Source organism: Lithobates pipiens, unplaced genomic scaffold (genome assembly GCF_037356315.1).
Source record: "Lithobates pipiens isolate NorthernLeopardFrog02 unplaced genomic scaffold, aLitPip1_a1.2 Scaffold_30, whole genome shotgun sequence".
NCBI lineage: Eukaryota > Metazoa > Chordata > Amphibia > Anura > Ranidae > Lithobates > Lithobates pipiens.
In genome coordinates this window covers 170,276,464-170,303,260 of record NW_027507791.1, presented here as the reverse complement: position 1 = coordinate 170,303,260, position 26,797 = coordinate 170,276,464, and the positions used below count along the sequence as shown (strand labels likewise).

Genomic DNA, 26,797 nt, shown 5'->3' with positions numbered 1-26,797 from the left:
TCATTCTTTCTACCCCCATCCCCTTCTCCTGCCCATTTGCTCCCCCCTCTTTCCCTACCCCCTAACTCCCAAGTATAATTAAAATACATGGTGATTGCAAGGATCTTTTCGTTTTGTTCCCTCGATTTCCCAGCCAGGGGTTGGCGGCCCTCGGGGTGGTCCCGGCTGAGCTCTTTGACCAATAGAATGAAGGTGACCGATGTTAGAGGCCCCTCAGTCTGGGCCTTGAGGGGGATCGCCCCGGGGACTGCCCTGGTTTATAAGTAGACACTGGGGTGCCAGATCATTAGAGTGGGATAATGTGGTGGCCTAGCCACGGCTGGGGCTGCTGCTGACATAAGTTGTTAGGTTTCCCCCGGTCCCCCACGAAGTATTAACTATGTATTTTTGTTAACCTGGAAAACTGAGGGATCTATGTCTTTTACAGTTTGTCTCTGTATTACCTGCAATCCATAAATAAAGAATGAAAAAAAAAAAAGACACTAACCAGACCAGATCCTTCTATGGCACCTGGTCTTCCCAGGGAGTCTCCCATCCAGGTACTAACCAGGCCTGACGCTGCTTAGCCTCTGAAATCAGACAACATCGGGTGCTTTCAGGTTGATGTGGCCGTAAGCGTTCTCTTCAAGACACGCCCAACCCTCTTGACAAACGCCAAGATGGTCGCCTTGAGAAACAAGCAAAAAAAACAGGTCAAAGCCAACAACATAAAAAGAAGCCTATGGGCTTACAGCGGACCTTAAAAGATGGGACCCACTAGCTCTGTCATGGTTCGGACGCTGTAATGTGTTGAAGATGAACGCGATGCCACGACTTCTGTATCTACTACAAGCCTTACCTATCAAAATACCCCAGACTTTCTTTCATGCGGTTCGCTCAATCTTTATCAAGTTCCTCTGGTGCGGAAAACATATGCGTATTGGTAGGGCAATGCTATTGCGACCGAAATTGCGGGGAGGTATTGGCTTCCCGGACCCTGCTCTATATTACACAGCGACGCACATGACACCGGTGGTTGACTGGTGCCGGTGTTCTGCCATATACTGTCCGGCCATGATATAGTGTCTGCGCCGTACTGCGCATGCGCAGTACGGAGCAGACGAAGCTTCGGAAAATTTCCGAAGCTGAACGACGCCTGCGCGGTGAGTGGAGGTGGTAGCCCCACCATCCAAGCGGACATAGGGTTGTGAATATTAGAGGATCCCTCGCAGGCGAGCTTTGCTCGCCACGCTTCGGGCTCGGCCTCGCTGCGCTCGGCTCTTTTATATTCTTACTCTATGTCCACTTGGATAGCGGGGATAGAACCTGGACTCGGTGTGCAGGCGCCGTTCATGCTCGGCAATTTTCGGAATCTGTGTTGCTGTGTACTGCGCATGCGCAGTACACAGCGGACACTATCCGATGGGGAACCATATGTGATAAGACACCGGCATGGGGAACTGAAGCTATGGGTCAAGCTAGAGCAGGAGATGGCGCGGGTTCCACTGGCTGGTCTGCCTTGGGCGGGGAGGCCATTGGAGCCCTGTGTGACTACTCACCCGTTAATTGGCCCCTCGCTCGCCGAGATGGATAGTTTTTTTCACCTTTCCCACCTGACTAACTTCCCTTCTCCTATAACCCCAATTATTGGACATCCTAGATTCCCTCCGGGCCTGTCTGACCAGGCCTTTACCAGGCAAGCCCCGAAAGGGCTTCTGAGAGCAGCCCTATTTCTTGGACCCACGGGCTTGATTCCCACGGGGACCATACTGCTAGAGCAAGTACCTGTTGCATTGGATAGCTGGAGAGCTAGACAGCTAATCCATTTCCTCGGACCACTACCTAACCATTCGTTCTTCTCTAGACAATTCCACCCCTTCGAGGAACTTTGCCTGGATGATGGCCCAATTCGTGGTTCCCTCTCTAGGTCCTACCAAATCCTGACAGACGCACAATCCTCCACGGATCCACCCTTCCTAGCTAAATGGAAAAGGGACTTACAAACTACATTCTCCAAACCACAGAAGGACAGAATACTCTTTTTCGCCCATAAGTCGTCACTCTGCAGTAAATATCAGGAGATCTCATATAAGCTGATCACACGCTGGTATCGTACACCGGTGGTGTTGGCCAAAATATTCCCCGGTCAATCTGACCGCTGCTGTCACTGTGGGCAACAGACTGGCACCATTCTCCACATTTTCTGGGAATGCCCTAAATTACAAACATTCTGGCAGCCTGTCCTGAGACTCATCCACAAGTTCGCAGACATTTCCTTAGCCAATGATCCCGCAGCAGTTCTTCTCAATCTAACTCCTATGTCGAGAAAGCGTTATCATAAGTCCTTACTTAAACATCTCCTCAATGCAGCTAGGGCCTGCATCCCAAGTCAGTGGAAAGAGCAATCTGCTCCAATGGTGACCCAGTGGTTCGCAAGGGTAAATGATATTGAACGAATGGAAGACCTGACTGCCACAATGAGGGATAAAACGGAGGAGCATGGGAACAGATGGTTCTACTGGACCCAGTTTCGCTTTTCGGAAGAATACCTCCGCGAGACATAGTAAGCTCATGGTGATCGTTGGAGATCGCTGTTCCAAACGTTGGACAGCTGATGAGCTGGTGAGCCGAGGGCGTCTCTTGCTCCCTGGGAGGGGACCCCACCCTATCCACTCTACCCACGACACCCCCTTACCCCTTCTTTTCCTTTTCTGCCATTTCCTTCCCCAATCTTCTCTTTCCCTTTCTCCCTCCTTTCAGTTCTACTATTTCCCTTCTTAACTCAAAAAAGGGAAAAGAAAATGGTATGTTCCGACCCCATTTGACTACTACACAATACTCTTCCCCTATCTATGGATATCTAAACTCTTCGAGGGTAGCAGGGCTAGTATCAATAATATTTTAAGTGGTAGAGGATCCCAACGAGATGGAGCTTTAATCTCATCTTGATATGACCGCAAAGCTGTACACATGCTATTCTCCTCAGACTTCTTACCATTGGCTCTGATATCCATGCAATATGATCATTTGATTGTAACTATTTGTATCACACATTCTGTGAAGTTGCCTTTACATTGTATGTCGCATACTACTAAATAAAAAATAAAAAAAACAGAAGCCTATGGCACCTGGTATTCCCAGGCGGTCTCCCATCCAGGTACTAACCAGGCCCGACACTGTTTAGCATCCGAGATCAGACGAGATTGGGCGCTTTCAAGGTGATGGGGCCATAGGTGATCTCTTCAGGCACTCTCAACCCTCTTGACAAACACCAAGATGGTCACTTTGGGAAATAAGTGAAAAAAAAAAACAGGTCAACGCCAACAACATAAAAAGAAGTCTACGACACCTGGTATTCCCAGGCGGTCTCCCATCCAGGTACTAACAAGGCCCGACTCTATTAGCCTCCAACATCAAACGAGATCGGGTGCTTTCAGGGTGATGTGCCCGTAGGCAATCTCTTCAGGCACTTTCAACCCTCTTGACAAACGCCAAGATGGTCACCTTGGGAAACAAGCAAAAAAATATAAATAAGTCGGAAGCTAGAGACAATACGGCCCGAGTCCTCAATTTAATCCATGCGGCGCATTAACAGGGAAGGCCCTTGCTTATGTTGTCAACGGACGCGGAGAAGGACTTTGACAGGGTGGCCTGGCACTTTATGCAGGCCACCCTGGAACATATAGGTCTTGGCCCCAACATGATGAGCTGGGTAATGTCGCTTTACTCCACGCCGTCGGCAGCGGTACGGGTGACCGAGGGGTGCTCGGACTCTTTCCCCATCACTAATGGGACGAGGCAGGGGTGCCCTCTGTCTCCCCTAATTTTAATTCTGACACTGGAACCACTTATGTGTCACGTTCGGAATGACCCGAATATTACTGGCATATCCAAACCCTCGGCACACCACAAAATTGCGGCGTACGCTGAGGATCTAATTTTTTCCGTCTCCAATCCACACATTTTGCTTCCCAAAATACTTGCGTCTCTACAGCGACACGGCAGCCTATCAAACTATAAAAACAATTGCGCCAAGTCGGCTGTATTGAATATATCGGTCCCGGATGGTGAGGCCAAGAGGCTCCGGTCCGCTTTTCCATTCTACTGGGCTGAAAAATCTATACGTTAACTGGGCGTTGACATCGCAGCGGATTTAGCGCAATTGTACCTGCTTAATTTTGTCCCTCTCCTGGATAGACTGAAATCTGATTTGGGAAACTGGCATGCTTTAACACTGACCTGGTTCGGGCGCTGTAATGCATTCAAAATGATGGCCCTCCCTCGGATCTTATACATGTTCCAGACATTACCGATCTGGTTACCCCCAATTTTTTTCAGACAACTGCAGGTGCTGCTCCGGGACTTTATTTGAGCGCGCAAACCGCCCAGAGCCCGTTTGCAATTGCTTGCCAGACCAAAGGACAAGGGGGGTCTGGGTCTCCCAGATCTCAGACAATACTACAGAGTGACTCTGCTAGCGAGAGTCGTTGATTGGCATTGTAATGGCCCACACAAGCAGTGGGTGGAGATGGAGATTGAGGATGGATCCATTCCCCTATTGACCTCCCCGTGGCTCCTGTCCTCCCTACCAAAAGACCTCAGAGGTCACCCCGTAGTGGGAGCTACGTTGGCTGTTGTGCGGAGGTTGTTCCGCTGCACACACATTGCTCCCCTGCCATCACCAATGACTCCGGTTATAGGTAATCCAGACTTCCCATCGGGATTTACCAACAAGAAACTGCGACAGTTGACAGTGGTGGGGAAACAGCGTCTGGGAGAGGTGTGGCCCACGGGAGGGCTCCCGACCACGCAAACTGACGCCGAGCTTTCTGACCCTCCGCTTGACTTGTTTAGTGCTTATCAACTTCGTCCCTTTCTTCTGGCCATACAAAGGGCCCCCTAAACTCCTAGAGACCTGACACCCTATAAATCCATCTGTCACAAAAGGGAACCTGTGCGACACACCCTCTCCCTCCTGTACAACCTATTGAGTAGTCAGGAGGAGGAGTCGACCCCACCATTTATCCACAAATGGGAGAGGGACTTAGGCATCACATTTACCCCACAACAGATAGGGAAGATCCTGACCTTAGTACATAAAGCTTCCATCGCAAACCAATATCAAGATACAAGATAGTCTCACGCTGGTATAGAGTCCCATACCTTCTGAATAAAATGGATAGATCGATCCCGGATGTTTGTTGGAGGTGAAATTCAGATATGGGGACCATGGGACACCTTTTCTGGGCATGCCCGACCTTGAGGAACTTTTGGGTTCCCAGTAGCGTGCCTTCTACACTTGACCGAACAGCCTGTTCGAAAATACAAAAAAACCCTCACAATGCAACTCCTGAATGCCGCCCGGGCCTGCATTCCCGCACTGTTGAGGCAGCCTCAGCCCCCATCCAAGGTGCTGTGGTATTCCAAAGTCAATCATATTCTCCGGATGGAAGAATTGACCGCCACCCTTCACAACACTGAAGAGGCATTTAGTGTTACATGGAGGCCCTGGAGGTATTTTACTGGTACTCGAGACTACATTCGGGAGGTGAGCAGTGCCCCCGTCCCAGAAAACGACTGAACATCTAACGTTTACCTACGTAGGCCATGTCTGCCCTGGGTGGCATTCCCCCCCTCCCTTTTTGTCTTTATTTTTCTTTTTTTCCCCGCCGATATCCCCCCACCTCCTCTCTCTCCGTCTTTGCACTCTCTTCTTCCCCCATCCTCCCTTTTGACTATGCCTTGTCTCCTTACTAGCCTTTGGGACCCAGAAGAGCCCCAGGGTTCTGGACACGACCGGCTCATATTTTACTCTTGTTCACATAGGTCATGATAAGCTGGCTCGCTGTGGTCCCAGTTGCTCTCCATGATTACATTTGTCCGAACAGGGCTGCATTAGTTATACTGTACTACATGTCCGAGGTGGGGTTTCTCTATTTTCTGCATGAAACTGTAGGACTCCCCTCTGAGAACCCAGAGTTATTTGGCTGCCTATTTTTTGTTAGCATGTAATTGTGACCCTGGGTCATGCTGTATGGTTGACTGTTATATTTATGTTGTTCTACTTAATAAAAGAATAAAAAAAAATAAAAAAAATAAGTCAATGCCAACAGCTTAAACCTAAAGCCTATGGCATCGAGAAATCCCAGGCGGTCTCCCATCCAGGTACTAACCATGTCCCAACCCTGCTTAGCCTCTGAGATCAAATGCACGCTCAACCCTCTTGACAAACGCCAAGATGGTCACCTTGGGAAACAAACAAAAAAAACAAGTCAACGCCAACAACATAAAAAGAAGCCTGCGGCATCTGGAAAACCCAGGCGGTCTCCCATCCAGGTACAAACCAGGCCCAACCCTGCTTAGCCTCTGAGACCAAACGAGATTGGGCGCTTTCAGGGTGTTGTGCCCGTAAGCAATTTCTTTGTGCACTCTCAACCCTCTTGACAAATGCCAAGATGGTCACCTTGGGAAACAAGGGAAAAAAAACAGGTCAAAGCCAACAACATAAAAAGAATCCTACGGTATCCGGTATTCCCAGGCGATCTCCCAATCAAGACACTAACCAGACCAGATCCTTCTATGTCACCTGGTCTTCCCAGGCAGTCTCCCATCCAGGTACTAACCAGGCCTGATGCTGCTAAGCCTCTGAAATCAGATGAGATCGGGTGCTTTCAGGGTGATGTGGCCGTAAGTGTTCTCTTCAAGACACGCCCAACCCTCTTGACAAACGCCAAGATGGTCGCCTTGAGAAACAAGTTCAAAGCCAACAACAAAAAAAGAAACCTATGGCACCTGGTATTTCCAGGCGGTCTCCCATCCAGGTACTAACCAGGCCCGACACTGTTTAGCCTCTGAGATCAGATGAGATTGGGCACTTTCAGGGTGATGGGGCCGTAGGTGATCTCTTTGGGCACTCTCAACCCTCTTGTTAAGCGCCAAGATGGTCACCTTGGGAAACAAGCGAAAATAAACAGGTAAACGCCAACAACATAAAAAGAAGCCTACGGCACCTGGTATTCACAAATAGTCTCCCATACAGGTATTAACCAGGCCGTACACTGCTAGGTCTCCGAGATCAATGAGATTGTGCACTTTCAGGGTGATGTGGCCATAGGTGTTCTATTTAGACACTCTCAACCCTCTTGACAAATACCAAGATGGTTATCTTGGGAAACAAGTGAAAAAAAAAGGTCAACGCCAACAACATAGACCCTGGCGGTCTCCCATCTGACCCAGACCCTGCTTAGCCTCTGAGATTTGGCACTTTCAGGGTGATGTGACCTCAGACGAACGCTTTGGGACATACTCAAAACTCTTGACTGATGCTAAAATGGTCACCTTGGGAAACAAGCGAAAGAAAAACAGGTCAAAGCCAACAATATAAAAAGATTCCTACGGCACCTTTAATTAGGTACTATCCAGGCCGGACCCTGCTTAGCCTCTGAGATCAGATGAGATTGGGCGCTTTCAGGGGGATGTGGCCGTAGGAGATTTCTTTGGGCTCTCTCAGCCCTCTTGACAAATGCCAAGATGATCACCTTGGGAAACAAGCGGAAAAAAAAAACCATGTCAACGCCAACAACATAAAAAGAATCCTACGGCACCTGGTATTCCCAGTTGGTCTCCCATCCAGTTACTAATCAGGCCCGACAATGCTTAGCCTCCGAGATCAGACAAGATCAGGCACTTTCAAGGTGATGGGGCCATAGGCGATCTCTTCGGGCACTCTCAACCATCTTGACAAACGCCAACATGGTCATCTTGGGAAACAAGCGAAAAAAACCAAGTCATTGCCAACATTGGAGGCTAAGCAGGGTTGAGCAATCAGTTTCCTTGCCTGAAATAGGCATCTCAGAACTGCCATCTGGCTACTTCCCGGGTTTCCAACTCCTTCAACTAATCCCAGGAGACAATACTTCGCCTCCATTCTGGTGGAGGTTCCAACCACCCGATCAATGGTTCCTGTCACCTCTGTCCAGTAGCGGATCAACTTCGGGCATCTCCAAAACATGTGCATCATGTCTCCCCCCATGTTCCCGCACCGGGGGCAACTTGCGTCCGGCCGTTCGGCCAAACTGAAAAAGTTTACGAGGAGCATAATAGGTTCTATATAATAAGAACAGATGTGACATCCTCTGTGAGGAGAGCCACAATTCACCACAGGCAGGATTCCTGTGGCCAATTATAGCTCAGGGGGGTTTAGTACACACCCCACACTATATAAGGCCGCCAGCACGGCGGCCTTGTATAGTGTGTTGCGGTGGTCAGGGAAAGAGGACGATAGGCAGGGACAGTGTCTTTACTGCTTGGGAACCTAGCACTGTTACAGTGGGTGTTATGTGCCTCCTGCACAGTACACACCTGAAGCTACCCTTTATTACTGGTGTTCAATTTCTGCAATACATGCATCTGCAGTGCAGAAGTTAGAGTCGGTGTTGTGTGCCTCCTGCACAGTATACACCTTATTGCTGGTGTTCTGTTTCTGTAATACAGGAACCTAGCACTGTTACAGTGCTAGGGTGTACAGAGAAGCTGGTATATATAGAAGACTACAGCATACAGAAGAAAGGCTAGTGAATACAGAATACAGGTTTCGTGTATGTAGATAGGCTTGAGTATACAGAGATGCTAGAGTAAACAGTGAGGCTGGGGTACACAGAGAGGCTAGTTTAAAGACAAATACAAAGATGTTAGTGTATATAGAGAGGTTAGTGTATAGAGAGAGTCGAGTGTATACAGAAAGGACAGTGCATATAGAGAAGCTAGTGTATACAGAAAGGGTATACATGAAAGCTGAGATTCTATACAGAAGACTGGGTAGTGTATACAGAGAGTCTAGTGGGTACAGAAGACAGGCTGGTGTATTCTAGCTAGATTTTACAGTCTAGTGTATACAGAAGACAGGCTGTGGTATACAGAGAGTTTAGTGTATTCAGAGAGTCTAGTGTATACATAAGACTGGCTAGTTTACACAGTGTTTACAGAGATGCAAGGGTGTACAGAGAAGCTGGTATATATAGAAGACTACAGCATACAGAAGAAAGGCTAGTTAATACACAATACAGAAGACTCGTGTATGTAGATAGGCTTGAGTATACAGAGATGCTAGAGTAAACAGTGAGGCTGGGGTACACAGAGAGGCTAATTTAAAGAGAGATATACAAAGATGTTAGTGTATATAGAGAGGTTAATGTATAGAGAGGGTCGAGAGTATACAGTAAGGACAGTGCATATAGAGAAACTAGTGTATACAGAAGACAGGCTTGGGTATACATCAAATCTGACAGTGTATACAGAAGACTGGGTAGTGCATACAGAGAGTCTATTGGGTAAAGAAGACAGGCTGGTGTATTCTAGCTAGTTTTTACAGTCTAATGTATACAGAAGACAGGCTGTGGTATACTGAGGGTTTAGTGTATTCAGAGAGTCTAGTGTACAGAGATGCAAGGGTGTACAGAGAAGCGAGAAGCTAGTATATATAAGGCTAGTGAATACAGGCTAGTGAATACAGAATACAGACTCGTGTACGCAGATAGGCTTGAGTATACAGAGATGCTAGAGTAAACAATGAGGCTGGGGTACACAGAGAGGCTAATTTAAAGAGAGGCTAGTATATACAAAGATGTTAGTGTATATAGAGAGGTTAGTGTATAGAGAGAGTCGAGTGTATACAGATAGGACAGTGCATATAGAGAGACTAGTGTATACAGAAGACAGGCTTGGGTATACATCCAAGCTGACAGTGTATACAGAAGACTGGGTAGTGTATACAGAGATTCTAGTGGGTACAGAAGACAGGCTGGTGTATTCTAGCTAGTGTTTACAGTCTAGTGTATACAGAAGACAGGCTGTGGTATACAGAGGGTTTAGTGTATTACAGAGATGCAAGGGTGTACAGAGAAGCTAGTATATATAGAAGACTACAGCATACAGAAGAAAGGCTAGTGAATACAGAATAAAGGCTGGCTTCTACGGAGAGGCTACCACTACGGAGATGCAGAACACTATCTAGGGTATATAGAGAGGCTAGATTATACAGAGAGGCTAGTGCATAGAGTGAAGCTATTGTATATAGAAGCCTGGTTAGTGTATACAGAGAAGCTAGTGTGTACAGAAGAAAGGCTAGACAGGTTATAAAGAGAGACAAGTTTTTACAGAAGACAGTTTGGGGTATACAGAGATGCTAGTTTATACAGAGAGACTAATGTATACAGAAGACGGGCTAGTGTATTCAGAACATAGCCTAGTGTATATCGAAGACAGGCTATTGTATGCAGAAGACCGGCTAGTGTAAACATGCTGGTGTATATAGAGAGGCTAGTGAATTTAGAGGGTAGGCTAAGTGATAATAGAAGACAATCTGGGCTATACAGAGACATTTCATCATTTCATCTAGCTCACATCTCTAATGGAGTTTGTCTCATTGCCAGGTTATGCCTTTTCATTCTTATGCTAAATATAGATCACTACACGATTTTAATCATCCACATCAAGCATGCAATAAAACTATCATACATCAAAATAAACCATGTACTCTTTTGCTCTATTTTGCATATTTGTAACGGGACTGTGAGTATGTGACAGTCCTGACACACCATCCTGACTTATTTTTCTATATTTCTTATTAGAAATGGAGAGTACTATCTCAAAATCCGCTTAAATCTATTCACTTCGATGAGTTCTACCGCTAATTGTACCTTAATGCAAAATGTTCACAAAACCATCCATTTGCTACCAGACATGCTGCACATACTAAGAGTAATGTAAATATCGCTCTCTAACGATGTAAACAGTTTTATTGCTTTTCTGACCGAGTATCTCTGACATTAACTGAGTATCTCTCTGCACTTGGATCTTAATAATAATAATAATAATAATAATAGGATTGTGTAATGCAAACATCAACTAGTCTAATATAAGCTTTCTCATTGGTACCGGCATATCCTTTAAATTTAGACTAACGCAACTATTTCTCGGCCATTTTCAAGCTAAGCTTTCAATCTCTTACCTTTGAACAGCGATACTTCCTCCCTACAATATTAAGCCATTTAAATGTCCTATTGGTCGCCTATATTATACAACTCTCTGAAAACCCTATATGTAGAGAATAAAACTAGTCTTACATCTAAATAAAACAGTTTTATTGCTCAGCCAAGTATCAGCTGTCATGACAAATAAAGTTTCCACTGTTTGACTCTATTTTCTGTATTACTTCTTTTTCTCCACCTTATCTGTCACAGTTAAAACACAGTGACAAAACATTTCTTTTTACCGCAGCAAAATGTGAGAAAAGCAGTGTAAGCCGTCTTTCTGCCATATGCAACCATCTCTCGCTACCTCTATGCAATAGGATTCTCTTTCCAGTGGAAACGGAAAACAGTCAGTGTAAGCCGTCTTCTTGAGCATCAAAATTAATGGAACGATTTACACGTTGGAATTTGCAAGCTACGTCAATTTACTGTTAAATAGAGTACCTTTGCATTTATCCCTTGACTTTGCTACTATCCCTTGATCCCTTTTGTGTATTCACTATATCTCGACTATACATACTGCCTCAAAATTGTCCTAATTTGTTTTGCTATACTTATTATTATTATTTTATAGAGATTACTATCTCTAAATCATTGTAACAAATTATAATGTCTACAGCTAATTTTACGTTAAAGCAAAAGTCACACAAAACCATCTTTTTAAAACCTTTTACACACTGCACATTAAGATTAATGCAACCATCTCTCGCTACCTCTATGCAATAGGATTCTCTTTCTGACTCTATTTTGTGTATTACTTTTTCTCCACATTAACTGTCACACTGATAACCATTTGTAACACATAACACTTGCAACACATTTTTTAACAGCGGCAAAAAGTGAGAAAAGCAGTGGGACTTGATTGAGAAGTGGTTGCAGTAGCAAAGCATAGCAATACAGTTTGATTACATTAATAACACATAATGCAACTATTTTACATTCATTTTACATTCACATCATGCATACATCCTAATGTAAGCTGTCTATCACTATTAATGTTCATGGTTACTGATACATTATGCCGATGACCAATGGAAACGGAAAACAGTCAGTGTAAGCCGTCTTCGTGCGTAACATATTTAATGGAACGATTTACACGTTGGAATTTTCAAGCTACGTCAATTTACTCTTAAATACCCTTTAGCTGATTAGCTCACACTTTGCTGTATGTAGCCGCGTTTACATGTAAGTAACCAATGGGGATTGACATTTCATGTCCATCTCACATCTCTAATGCAATTTGTCTCTTTGCCATGTCATACTTTGCCAGTTATTATACTTTCTCATCCGATAGAAACCTAGTCGTTGCTGATATTTCATGATTACAGCAATCATCTCATCTAATTGCTATTCCGACATTCTGCCTTGGTATTACTTTGCTGTCTCAATATTATCTTTTCTAATTTTCTAATTTTGCTAAATTAGATTATAGAGTTTGCTATGTCTAAATCCAGGTTACCTACTCACCTTTATTACGTATACTGCTAATTTTAGGATAATACAAAACCATCTTATTGCTTCTTTACACGCTGCACATATTAAGAGTAATGCAAAGCTACCGTGAACAGTTTAATTGCTCGTCTCACATTTAGCTGGTATCTCTCTGCTATAGGAAACTGAATTTGTACTAGAACGATCACTCATCTAATATCAGTCCACTCAGTGCTACCGGGATAACTTTTACATTTAGAGTAATGAAATGATTTCTCAGTCATTTTGGAGCTACTGCAACTAACGCTTCCGATCTCATTTCGACTGCAATACTTAATCTCTGCTATTGCAGAATATTTAGCTGCTTAGCTCACACCTTGCTGTACGTAGCCCTGGAGATTGGCATTTCAACTCTAATTCATATTCACATTTCTAATGCAGTTTGTCTTTTTGCCATGCCATCCTCTGTTAGTTATTATGCTTTCTCGTCCTTGTGCTCCAATATTGGGGTATATTCACTACATGATTAAAGACACGTAATGAACTTGATTGATAAAAACCTACACACGTTGTTGCTGTTATTTCGTGTATTTCCACTTAAACCCGTTATAGTTATTTTGCTATATTGATTACTAGTATAAACAGATTACTATCTCTAAATCCTGGTAAACCAGCTCACACTAAACCATCAAATTTCTACCTTACACGCAGCACATATTAACATATTAACATTTAGCCGGTATAGTGAAATAGTAAACGAAATGTGTAGATCACTCATCTAATATCGTCTTTTCAGTGCTGCCGGAACATATTTTAAATTTAGAGTAATGCAACGATTTCTCAGTTTTATGAAGCTACTGCAACTAACGCTTTGAATCTCTTTCCTGATAAATTACGCTCTGCAATATTAAGCCATGTAAATTGTCCTATTGGTCTGCTAACAATGCTATGTATAATAATACAAATCTTTTAAAAGCAATATCGTCTCACTGCAATACTTACACTCTGCATAATATATATGAATAATGCGAATAATGCTAATAATAAAGTCGTCTAAAACTCGGCTATAAGTAGAGAATAAAACTATCTTACATCAAAATAAACCATGTACTGCCAAACCAATAACGGCCAATTACTTAACGTCTATCAGTCAATGACTTAACAAAATAAACTTAGCACTCTTTTGCTTTATTTTGAATAGTTGTAGTTCTCCACATTAACTGTCACATTGATATCACCACTGACAATACACCACTTTTTAACAGCACCATATGAAAAAAGCACTTTATATGTTTCAAAAGTAGTTGCATTAGCAAAAAATAAAGTCCTGTCTTCTTTACACGCTAGCTTTTCTGTATACATTAATCTCTCTGTGTACACCAGCCACTCAATATAGACTAGCCTCTCTGTCTTCTGTATACAGGTGCCCGTAATCTATATACACTAGCCTGCCTTCTTTTTACAATAGTCTCGGTGTCCCAGCGTCTCTGCATACACTAGCCTCACTGAATTCCCCAGACTGTCTTCTGTATACACAAGCCTATCTGTAAAAAAAAATAGCCGTTCTTCTGCATACTCTAGCCTCTCTGTGTAACACAGTCTCTCTCTGGATTCCCTAGCCTACATCTCTGCATACCCAGGACCTTCCTCTGTATAATCTAGCCTATCTGTATACACTAGCCTGTCTTTTGTACAAATTAGCTTCTCTGTAGCCGGTCTTCTGTATACACGATCCTCACTGTCTACTCTTGGTTGTCTTTTGTATACACTAGCATCTCTTTATACATATACATATACAGCTCTCTGTATACCCAAGCCTCTCTGTATACACTAGTCCACCGGTATACACTAGCAAGTCTGCCTACACTATCCTCTCTTTGTAACTCAACTTCTCTCTCTGTATACCTTAGCTTCCATCTCTGCATACCCAGGACGTTCTTCTCTATAATCTAGCCTATGTGTATACACTAGCCGGTCTTCTGTAGACATTAGCCTCCCTGTATAAACTAGCTGGTCTACTGTATACACTAGTCCGTCTGTATACACTAGCAAGCTTGCATACACTAGCCTCTCTGTGTAACCCAGCCTCCATCTCTGCATACCCAGGACGTTCTTCTCTATAATCTAGCCTATTTGTATACACTAGCCTGTCTTTTGTACACATTAGCCTCTCTGTATAAACTAGCCGGTCCTCTGTATACACTAGTCCATCTGTATACACTAGCAAGTATGCGTACTCTAGCCTCTCTCTCTGTATAACTTAGCCTCCATCTCTGCATACCCAGGACGTTCTTCTGTATAATCTAGCCTATCTGTATACACTAGCCATCCATCTCTGCATACCCAGGACGTTCTTCTGTATAATCTAGCCTATCTGTATAAACTAGCCTGTCTTTTGTACACATTAACCTCTCTGTATAAACTAGCCGGTCCTCTGTATACACTAGTCCGTCTGTATACACTAGCAAGTCTGTGTAACCAAGCCTCTCTCTCTGCATACTCTAGCCTCCATCTCTTGCATAAACCAGGACCTTCTTCTGCATAATCTAGCCTATCTGTATACACTAGCCTGTCTTTTGTACACATTAGCCTCTCTGTGTAAACTAGCCGGTCTACTGTATACACTAGTCCATCTGTATACACTAGCAAGTCTGCATACTCCTGCCTCTCTGTGTAACCCAGCCTCGCTCTCTCTCTCTGTATACCCTAGCCTCCATCTCTGCATACCAAGGACGTTCTTCTGTATAATCTAGCCTATCTGTATAAACTAGCCTGTCTTTTGTACACATTAACCTCTCTGTATAAACTAGCCGGTCCTCTGTATACACTAGTCCGTCGGTATACACTAGCATCTCTTTATACATTAGCTCTCTGTATACCCAAGCCTCTCTGTATACACTAGTGCACCGGTATACACTAGCAAGTCTGCATACACTAGCCTCTCTTTGTAACCCAACTGCTCTCTCTGCATACCCAGGACGTTCTTCTCTATAATCTAGCCTATCTGTATAATCTAGCCTATCTGTATACACTAGCCATCCATCTCTGCATACCCAGGACGTTCTTCTCTATAATCTAGCCTATTTGTATACACTAGCCTGTCTTTTGTACACATTTGCCTCTCTGTATAAACTAACCGGTCTTCTGTATTACACTAGTCCCCCTGTATACACTAGCAAGTATGCATACTCTAGCCTCTCTCTCTGTATACCCTAGCAAGTCTGCATACTCCTGCCTCTCTGTGTAACCCAGCCTCACTCTCTCTCTGTATACCCTAGCCTCCATCTCTGCATACCCAGGACGTTCTTTTGTATAATCTAGCCTATCTGTATAAACTAGCCTGTCTTTTGTACACATTAGCCTCTCTATATAAACTAGCCGGTCCTCTGTATACACTAGTCCGTCTGTATACATTAGCAAGTCTGTGTAACCAAGCCTCTCTCTCTGCATACCCTAGCCTTCATCTCTTGCATAACCAGGACCTTCTTATGTATAATCTAGCCTATCTGTATACACTAGCCTGTCTTTTGTACACATTAGCCTCTCTGTATAAACTAGCCGGTCTACTGTATACACTAGTCCATCTGTATACACTAGCAAGTCTGCATACTCCTGCCTCTCTGTGTAACACAGTCTCTCTCTCTGTATACCCTAGCCTCCATCTCTGCATAACCATGACGTTCTTCTGTATAATCTAGCCTGTGTTTTGTACACTTTAGCCTCTCTGTATAAACTAGCCGGTCTTCTGCATACACGAGTCTCTCTTTATACCCTTGGATGTCTTTTGTATACACTAGCTGCTCTTTATACATTAGCTCTCTGTATACCCAAGCCTCTCTATACACTAGTCCGTCTGTATACACTAGCAAGTCTGCATACACCAGCCTCTCTGTGTAACCCAGCCTCTCTCTCTGCATACCCAAGATGTTCTTCTCTATAATCTAGCCTATTTGTATACACTAGCCTGTCTTTTGCACACATTAGCCTCCCTATATAAACTAGCCGGTCTTCTGTATACACTAGTCCGTCTGTATACACTAGCAAGTATGCATACTCTAGCCTCTCTCTCTGTATACCCTAGCCTCCATCTCTGCATACCCAGGACGTTCTTCTGTATAATCTAGTTTATCTGTATACACTAGTGTATACAGACAGACTAGTGTATACAGAGGACCGACTAATGTGTACAAAAGACAGGCTAATGTATACAGATAGGCTAGATTATACAGAAGAACGTCCTGGGTATGCAGAGCGCTCAGCTTCAAGGTATGGCCAACGTGAGTAATATGAGGGACACTCCTCACCCCCGCCCCCACCTACCAGATCTGAGTTTCATCCCCTTGCCCTCTCTGCCCCGGTCATCTGGTGGCAGTTTTATGCACTCCCTGGCCCCCACCCATTCATAATCCTTACCGACCTTTCTTTCCGCTGCTCACAGGAACACACTGGATGACTTGTCTAATTAACCAACTTGTACAAGACACAGCTATCCTCCTGTCTGACACCGGTCCCCCTTGGAGGCTTTACCCCTCACTGTTTGGGTGGTCCCTGCCTCTCCCTGGATGCTCCACATATACCACAACGACATTGTCAGAGGGGCACCACTTGACAGGACACAGGGCTTTCATTCCGGTGGCATCTCCCATTGGAGGAAGGGATGATGGCCCCAACCCCTTGGCAGCAGGTTCTTTCATGTACAGACCAGGGCGGCTCATCTTCCCTTCTGGAGTCTTGACCTTAGATGGGGGAGTTGCACTTTGGGGGGTCTGAGTGATACCTAATGCGCTGTACTGGAAGGGCTTGACATTCCCGCATATGTGTCCCCTCCCCCTGGATGCGCCCCTTGTCCCCCCCCTCTGGCTCCCACCTACTCTTTGCCGACATTGCCTTCTGCAGCTTTCGGGGACCCTGGATGACTTATTTATTGAGCCTATTGGTACGAGACACTGCTTCCCTCCAGGGTGACTCTGGACCCCCCTGGAGGATTTACCCCTTACTGTTTGGGCGGTCCCAGCCTCCCTCTGGATGCTCTACACAGCCCCCGATGGCGATGCAGGAGAGACACTAATTGGCGGGCCCTAGGACTGCTGCTCGGGTGAAGTCTCCCATTGGATGGAGGGATGGTGGCCCCAGCCCCTTGCCTGCCGGATTTTCCATGCACCGACCAGGGCTGCTCCTCTTTCATCTTGATGTGGTGACCATGGAGGGGAGGAGTTGAAATTTATGGGGTCCGGGTGTTTGCTGGTGGGAGTGCGCTAAAGGACTTGACATTTCTGCATGTTTGTCCCCTCTCCCCTGTTTCCCCCCTCCCTTCCCCCCCTTCCCACCCTTCCCTTCCCTCCTTTCCCTCCCCCTTTCCCCCTTCCACTCCCCCTTTCCCCCCTTCCACTCCCCCTTTCCCCCCTTCCCTGCCCCTTTTCCCCCCGGGGCGTGGACAGGGGAGAGGGGGTAAGGAGAGGACAATCTGCCAAAGGGAGAAATGCATTTGTGCATGCCTATGTTTAGGGCGAGCCGAGGAGACCCCTCAGTGCTGACAGTTATATGCTCTACCTCTGTTTTGGTTATACTATTGTTTTTTGTTTCTTTGATGTTACTGATTGTCTTTTATTTGCATAGCGGTATCAGACGTGACATTTACCACTGCCGGGACTGGGGGGACTAGGATTCGGGGGCTCCCTCTCCGACCTGTCTACCCAATAACCCAAGTAGGACAGCGCTTTAAACCCAGTGTACATCTGGTAAGCGCTATAGCATAATTGTGCTGTTTTAGTATACCCTTCCTGTACTGTTGAGTGCGGACAACCCTTAATTTCCCTCTCCCCCTGGGGTTGGGGTGCCCGGCCTCTTTTTCCCTTTACCTTTCCTTCCATTTGCCCTTCCTTTCTCCCCCTTAGTTCCCGCCATGCATTACCTACCCAAAACCTACCTTGGTTCAACTTTCTTTGCTTTTCTCTGACGTCCCCCTCCCCCTCCCCGAGGAGCGATGGGAGACTCAGTCAAGGTCACCTCTCTAAACGTTAAGGGACTGAACTCCCCTGAAAAACGGTGGATCCTCCTGGGAAAACTGAAAACTGAACACATCCTGTACTGATGTGGCCTTTATACAAGAAACACATTTTAAAAATACTAGCCTCCCCTTTCTATGGTCCAGATCCTTCCCTAAGGTCTACCACTCTACTAACCCCTCCTCTCCATTCTGATCTCTAGCAGGCTCCCCTGGGTTCTCCAGGATTCTCTGGTGGACCCTGGGGGCCAATATCTTTTTCTTAGGGGCCACATTGGAGAGCGCCTTTTTACATTTGCCACTGTGTACGCTCCCAATGATCACCAAGACACGTTCCTCAGAACTACCCTGCACAGATTATGTGACTTTCGGGAGGGCCAATTGATATTAGGTGGGGACTTTAATGTCCCCTTTCGCCATCGGTTGACACTTCTGCCTCTTGCTCCTCGCTCCCTACCCCTCACCTAGGTCTCTATTCTGGCACCTTAATGAGAGCCTCATCCAGATACCGGAAGTTTTAGCAGATGTGACCAGGGAATTGAACCTTTATTTCCAAGAAAACTAAAGCAGGACTGTGACCCGGGGATAATTTGGGAGGCTCACAAGTCAGTACTCCGCAGGGTACTTATCAGGAACAGCTTGCTAATCTGTTTCGTGAACTTGCCTCTGTGGAAGCGAAACATAAACATACCCCCTTACGGACCTTAGAGATTGAATTGGGGACACTCCATACCCATATTGCTGTCCTTCTCCATTATAAAGCGAAAGCGGCACTCCAGTTCTGTCGTAAACTGACGTAGGAGTCAGAGGACAAATGCAGAAAAATCTTAGCCAGGTCGGTAAAGGAGTTGAAATCTTGCTCTTACATACCACAGTTGATAGATGAGAATGGCCAGAGGGCCTCTACCCCAACCCAAATAGTTGAAGTCTTTGAAAAATGTTACTCTGATCTCTACAACCTGCCCGATTCAGGGTCTGGACAGGACAATATAGACAGATATGTAACCGGTTCTGGTCTACCAACCCTCTCATCGGAATCACGGGAGTACTTGGAGGACCCGATCACACTGGAAGAAGTCCAGACGGCCGTGGGACCTCCGAAGGTGGGTAAGGCTCCGGGCCCTGACGGATATACCGCACAATACTTTAAGACCTTCCTCCCTATTCTCGGCCCGCGCTTGGTGAATTTATTTAATACTCTGAGCTCAAATGGGGATTTTCCTGAGGATACCCTTAGAGCCCACATCTCGTTGATACCTAAGAAGGGCAAAGACCCGGGCCTATGTGGGAGCTACAGACCCATTTCCCTCCAAAATTCGGTCCTAAAACTATTCTCTAACTCCTCGCCACGTGATTGGCACATCACTTGTAGTCCCTTATACATATTGACCAGTTAGGTTTTATTCCCACCAGGGAAGATAAGGACAACCCCACTAAGGTGCTTACCCTGATCCGTAAAGCAAAGTCATCTGGGACCCCTTGTCTTTTCATGAGTACTGATGTCGAGAAGGCTTTTGATCGGGTCAAATGGACATTAATGTTCTCGGTCCTTTGCCATATAGGTCTGAGTGAACGGATGCTGGCATGGATAAGTAAGATATACTCACGTACTTACATTCCACCGGACATCGCGCGTACGTTTATGTTGAACTTCCCCCCACCCCTTGTCACTAAGATCCGCAGTTTGCTTCACGGGTGGCATTCTGGCCTCCATTCCTGGTTCAGCAGATGCAATCTCATTAAAATGAACATACTCCCTAAATTTACTTATCTTTTCCAAGCTCTCCCGATCCAGATTCCAGTCCTGTTTTTTAAGCAAGCTCAATCCTTGCTCACTCAATTTAACTGGGCCCACAAAAATCCCAGACTTAAGCGGTCACAGCTGACATTGTCTAAACAACAGGGAGGGTTGGTTCTCCTTAACTTGCGACGCTACTACCTGGCCTCCCATCTGGGCCGTGTATTGGACTGGAATCGAAACAAACTTTCTAAGCTCACTCCCGAATTCCGCTAAGAAGCGCCATGTAGTTCTATAAGTATTTACCCACAGAATTTATGTCACATCCCACTATAGGGGCTTAGTTGAAAGTCAGTCACCTGATCGCTACCCAAAACACACTCACGTCTTTGACTTCCCCCCTATTCCCTATACGTGGCCATCCAACCTTTGAACTGGGGACCCACTTAGAAATTCCAACCTAGACAATGCGTCTAAATTCGTCATTGATGGAAAATGGCCTTCTTTCTCAATCCTAACAGATCCGACAGGGCTTTTCCAACTGCCTTTTTGGAGAGCGGCGCAACGACATCATTTTCTCCATTCCATCCCCAATCCTCAAACGTTCGCCCGCCCTCAGACGGAGTTTGAGACTCTATGCAGGAGCGAAGGCCCTTTGGCCCACATTCTCTCTCAAACAGATTACCCACACTTAACCTGTCTGTCCAACTGGGAAAAGGACCTTAATTGCTAATTTTCCCCAGCACAGAGACAACGCATTATCACTTTGGCTCTCAAAATGTCGCTGTGCACGAAGATACAGGAGACGAATTTTAAACTTCTCACCAGGTGGTATTTGACACCATCAAAGCTGCAGAAATGTTTCTCCTCTTCCTCGAACATATGCTGGAGGTGTGGAGAAGAAGAGGGCACGTTGCTGCACATTTTTTGGTCCTGCCTCAGCTTGGTGGACTTCTGGACAGAGATCCGATGCATAACACAAAAATTCACAGACTTCTCCATCCAGGAGGAGGCTGCATTCTTTCTCTTGCACCATTCACAGATTCCCATTAAGAAGTACAAAAAAATCTATTTTACGTCATGTGATAAATGCGGCGAAATCCTGCATCCCTCTCTATTGGAAAAAATGTTCCCCCCCTTTCATTACTCACTGGCTTAAGAAAATAGAGGACATTAAAAAAAATTGAGGACTTGATCCTCACATCACAAGGTATACAAGAATTTTTTAAACAAACCTGAGACATCTGGAATACCTTTATATTCTCACTGGAAGGATGTCGCCTGCTATCGCCTTAGTGCTCTGAGCTTTCCTTGACTGGCCCCTTGGACAGTGGCTGCCATCGTGTCTCGTCCCCTCTTCTCCTTTTCTGATCTTTCAACCCTTCTCTTTTCTGCCTTCCTCCCCTATCTCTCACCCCCTCCACCCCCTCTCTCTTTTGGAAAGAGTGGAAAATTGGGAATGACGGCCCCACACCCCCCTCTGGATGGATTATGCCGGAGGGACCTGGGGGTTTGTGTGACCCTGGATCTTGGTACAGTACTTTATCCGTGCCTCGAATCATTGTGATTGATGGAAGGCAGACTCACAGTTGCGAATATACCTGTATCAAGTATTGTTCAGCTGCTTTTTGCTCTGTATTTCTCTGTTGCATTATGTACTCGGGGGACCGTCTTCCCCTATTTGGAGAAAAAATTATATTTGAAAAAAAAAAGAAGCCTACGACACCTGGTATTCCCAGGCGGTTTCCCATCCAGGCATTAACCAGGCCTGACCCTGCTTAGCCTCCAAGATCAGACGAGATGGAACAGATTCAGGGCGATGTGGCCGTAGTCGATATCTTCAGGCACTCTCAACTCTCTTGACAAACACCAAGATGGTCACCTTGGAAACAAGCGGAAAAAAATAGGTCAACGGCCACAACATAAAAAGAAGCCTACGGCATCTGGAAATCCCAGGCGGTCTCCCATCCAGGTACTAAACTGGTCCCAACCCTGCTTAGCCTCTGAGATCAGATGAGATTGGGCTCTTTTAGGGTGGTGTGGCCGTAGGAGATTTCTTCAGGCACTCTCAACCTTGACTAACGCCAATATGGTCACCTTGGGAAACAAACAAAAAAATCAAGTCAACGCCAACAACATGAGAAGAAGTCTACAGCACCTAGTATTCCCAGGTGGTCTCCCATCCAGGTATTAACAAGGCCCGACCCTGTTTAGTCTCTGAGATCAGACGAGATCTGGTGCTTTCAGGGTTATGTGGCCATAGGCGAGCTCTTCAAGCACTCTCAACCCTCTTGACAAACACCAAGATGGTCACCTTGGTAAACAAACAAAAAAAAAAAAACAAGTCAACGCCAACAACATAAAAATAAGCCTTCAGCACCTAGTATTCCCAGGTGGTCTCCAATCCAGGTACTAGCAAGGCCCGACCCTGTTTAGCCTCTGAGATCAGAGGAGATCGGGCGCTTTCAGGCTTATGTGCCCATAGGCAATCTCTTTGGGCACTCTCAACCCTCTTGACAAATGCCAAGATGGTCACCTTGGGAAACAAGCGAAAAAAAAACAAAACGAATCAAGGCCAACAACATAAAAAGAAGCCTACAATAACTGGTATTCCCAGGTGGTCTCCCATCCAGGTACTAACCAGGCCTGACTCTTCTTAGCCTCCAAGATCAGACGAGATTGGGTGCTTTCAGAGTGCTCGGACTCTTTCCCCATCACTAATGGGACGAGGCAGGGGTGCCCTCTGTCTCCCCTAATTTTTATTCTGACACTGGAACCACTTATGTGTCACGTTCGGAATGACCCGAATATTACTGGCATATCCAAACCCTCGGCACACCACAAAATTGCGGCGTACGCTGACGATCTAATTTTTTTCGTCTCCAATCCACACATTTCGCTTCCCAATATACTCGTGGCTCTCCGGCGATACGGCAGCCTATCAAACTATAAAATCAATTGCACCATCGGCTGTATTGAATATATCGGTCCCGGATGGTGAGGCCAAGAGGCTATGCTCCGCTTTTCCATTCTACTGAGCTGAAAAATCTATACGTTACCTGGGCGTTGACATGGCAGCGGATTTGGTGCAATTGTACCCGCTTAATTTTCTTCCTCTCCTGAATAGACTGAAATCTGATTTGGGAAACTGGCATGATTTAACACTGACCTGGTTCGGGCGCTGTAATGCATTCAAAATGACGGCCCTCCCGCGGATCTTATACTTGTTCCAGACATTATCGATCCGGTTACCCCCAATCTTTTTCAGACATCTGCAGGTGCTGCTCCGGGACTTTATTTGGGCGTGCAAACCGCCCAGAGCCCGTTTGCAATTGCTTGCCAGACCAAAGGACAAGGGGGGTCTGGGTCTCCCAGATCTGAGACAATACAACAGAGCGACTCTGCTAGCGAGAGTCGTTGATTGGCATTGTAATGGCCCACACAAGCAGTGGGTGGAGATGGAGATTGAGGATGGATCCATTCCCCTATTGACCTCCCCGTGGCTCCTGTCCTCCCTACCAAAAGACCTCAGAGATCACCCCGTAGTGGGAGCTACGTTGGCTGTTGTGCGGAGGTTGTTCCGCTGCACACACATTGCTCCCCTGCCGTCACCAATGACTCCGGTTATAGGTAATCCAGACTTCCCACCGGGATTTACCAACAAGAAACTGCGACAGTTGACAGTGGTGGGGAAACAGCGTCTGGGAGAGGTGTGGTCCTCGGGAGGGCTCCCGACCACGCAAACTGTCGCCGAGCTTTCTGACCCTCCGCTTGACTTGTTTAATGCTTATCAACTTCGTCACTTTCTTCTGGCCATACAAAGGGCCCCCTACACTCCTAGAGACCTGACGCCCTATGAATCCATCTGTCACAAAAAGGAACCTGTGCAACACACCCTCTCCCTCCTGTACAACCTATTAAGTAGTCAGGAGGAGGAGTCGACCCCACCATTTATCCACAAATGGGAGATTGCATTTGGCATCACATTTACCCCACAACAGATAGGGAAGATCCTGACATTAGTACATAAAGCTTCCATCGCAAACCAATATCAAGAATCAGGATACAAGATAGTCTCACGCTGGTATAGAGTCCCATACCTTCTGAATAAAATGAATAGATCGATTCCGGATGTTTGTTGGAGGTGCAATTCAGATACGGGGACCATGGGACACATTTTCTGGGCATGCCCGGCCTTGAGGAACTTTTGGGTGGAGGTGACCGGGACAATAAAAACAGCCTGTTCGAAAATACAAAAAAACCCTCACGATGCAACTCCTGAATGCCGCCCGGGTCTGCATTCCCACACTGTGGAGGCAGCCTCAGCCCCCATCCAAGGTGCTGTGGTATTCCAAAGTCAATCATATTCTCCGGATGGAAGAATTGACCGCCACCCTTCACAACACTGAAGAGGCATTTAGTGTTACATGGAGGCCCTGGAGGTATTTTACTGGTACTTGAGACTACATTTGGGAGGTGAGCAGCGCCCCTGTCCCAGAAAACGACTGAACATCTAACGTTTACCTACGTAGGCCAAGTCTGCCCTGGGTGGCATTCCCCCCCCCTCCCTTTTTGTCTTTATTTTTCTTTTTTTCCCTGCCGCCATCCCCCCCCCTCTTCTCTCTCCGTCTTTGCACTCTCTTCTTCCCCCGTCCTCCCTTTTGACTATGCCTTGTCTCCTTACTAGCCTTTGGGACCCAGAAGAACCCCAGGGTTATGGACACGACCGGCTCATATTTTACTCTGGTTCACGTAGGTCATGATAAGCTGGCTCGCTGTGGTCCCAGTTGTTCTCCATGATTACATTTGTCCGAACGGAGCTGCATTAGTTATACTGTACTACATGTCGGAGGTGGGGTTTCTCTCTTTTCTGCATGAAACTCTAGGACTCCCCTCTGAGAACCCAGAGTTATTTGGCTGCCTATTTTTTGTTACCATGTAATTGTGACCCTGGGTCATGCTGTATGGTTGACTGTTATATTTATGTTGTTCTACTTATACTTAATAAAAGAATAAAACAAAAAAAAAAAATAAGTCAATGCCAACAACTTAAAAAAAAAGCCTATGGCATCGAGAAATCCCAGGCGGTCTCCCATCCCCGTACTAACCAGGTCCCAACCCTGCTTAGCCTCTGAGACAGGGCTGGTGCAAGGATCGTTGACACCCTAGGCGAAAGCCTAATTTTGCCACCCCCCCCCGGCTGCGCCCATGACTCCACCTTACCCTGCCCTTGCTACACATGACCTATCTGACCCCTACACTGACCCCCTGACACATAAACTAATCCACCTGACTCCTACTTCCTGCACTACTCACATCACATTGACCCCTACACTGACCCACCTGATAATTACACCGACCCACCTGGCACCTACACCAACCCACCTGGCACCTACACTGCCAATTACACTGACCATCACGCTGACACCTACACTGACCATCACGCTGACACCTACACTGACCATCACGTTGACACCTACACTGACCATCACGCTGACACCTACCCTGAAAACACATACCCTGAAAACATATACCCTGAAAACACATACCCTGACACATAAAATGGCACTGACGCATACACTGACGCATACACTGACATGACACATACACTGACACGACACATACACTGACACATTACACTGACACGACACATACACTGACACGACACATCACACTGGCATGACACATACAGTGGCATGACACATACACTGACACATCACACTGGCATGACACATACACAGACACATCACACTGGCATGACACATACACAGACACATCACACTGACATGACACATACACTGACATGACACATACACAGACACATCACACTGACATGACACATACACTGACACATCACACTGACATGACACATACACTGACACATTACACTGACATGACACATACACTGACATGACACATACACTGACACATCACACTGGCATGACACATACACAGACACATCACAATGACATGACACATACACAGACACATCACACTGACATGACACATACACAGACACATTACACTGACATGACACATACACTGACACATTACACTGACATGACACATACACAGACACGACACATACACTGACACATCACACTGGCATGACACATACACTGACACATTACACTGACATGACACATACACTGACACATTACACTGACATGACACATACACAGACACATCACACTGACATGACACATACACAGACACATCACACTGACATGACACATACACAGACACATCACACTGACATGACACATACACAGACACATCACACTGGCATGACACATACACAGACACATCACACTGACATGACACATACACAGACACATCACACTGACATGACACATACACAGACACACCACACTGGCATGACACTGACACACATCACACTGACCTACCTGACTCCTACTTCCTGCATTACTCACACACAAACCCCCTCCATACAGCTCAATGGATCCATCCTCCTCCTTACCTCTGCTCTTTGATGCTGCCTTCAGCGACCATCATCCCACCGGGCCTCTCCGACTCCTCCGCACTGCCAGCGCCGTCCACCCGCTCCGCCGGGGCCACGCCAGCGCCATCCATCCGCTCCGCCGGGGCCACACC

General features: G+C 46.0%; 5 pseudogenes; all 5 read right to left on the bottom strand.

The window, feature by feature from the left end:
- Window positions 1–3,095: 3,095 nt before the first annotated feature.
- On the bottom strand, window positions 3,096–3,214 carry LOC143947045 (5S ribosomal RNA; annotated as a pseudogene).
- Window positions 3,215–6,759: 3,545 nt separating this feature from the next.
- LOC143948847 (5S ribosomal RNA) lies at window positions 6,760–6,878 on the bottom strand (annotated as a pseudogene).
- A 693-nt stretch (window positions 6,879–7,571) lies between these two features.
- On the bottom strand, window positions 7,572–7,690 carry LOC143949532 (5S ribosomal RNA; annotated as a pseudogene).
- A 14,423-nt stretch (window positions 7,691–22,113) lies between these two features.
- On the bottom strand, window positions 22,114–22,233 carry LOC143949759 (5S ribosomal RNA; annotated as a pseudogene).
- Window positions 22,234–22,328: 95 nt separating this feature from the next.
- On the bottom strand, window positions 22,329–22,447 carry LOC143948957 (5S ribosomal RNA; annotated as a pseudogene).
- Between the last annotated feature and the right edge of the window lie 4,350 nt (window positions 22,448–26,797).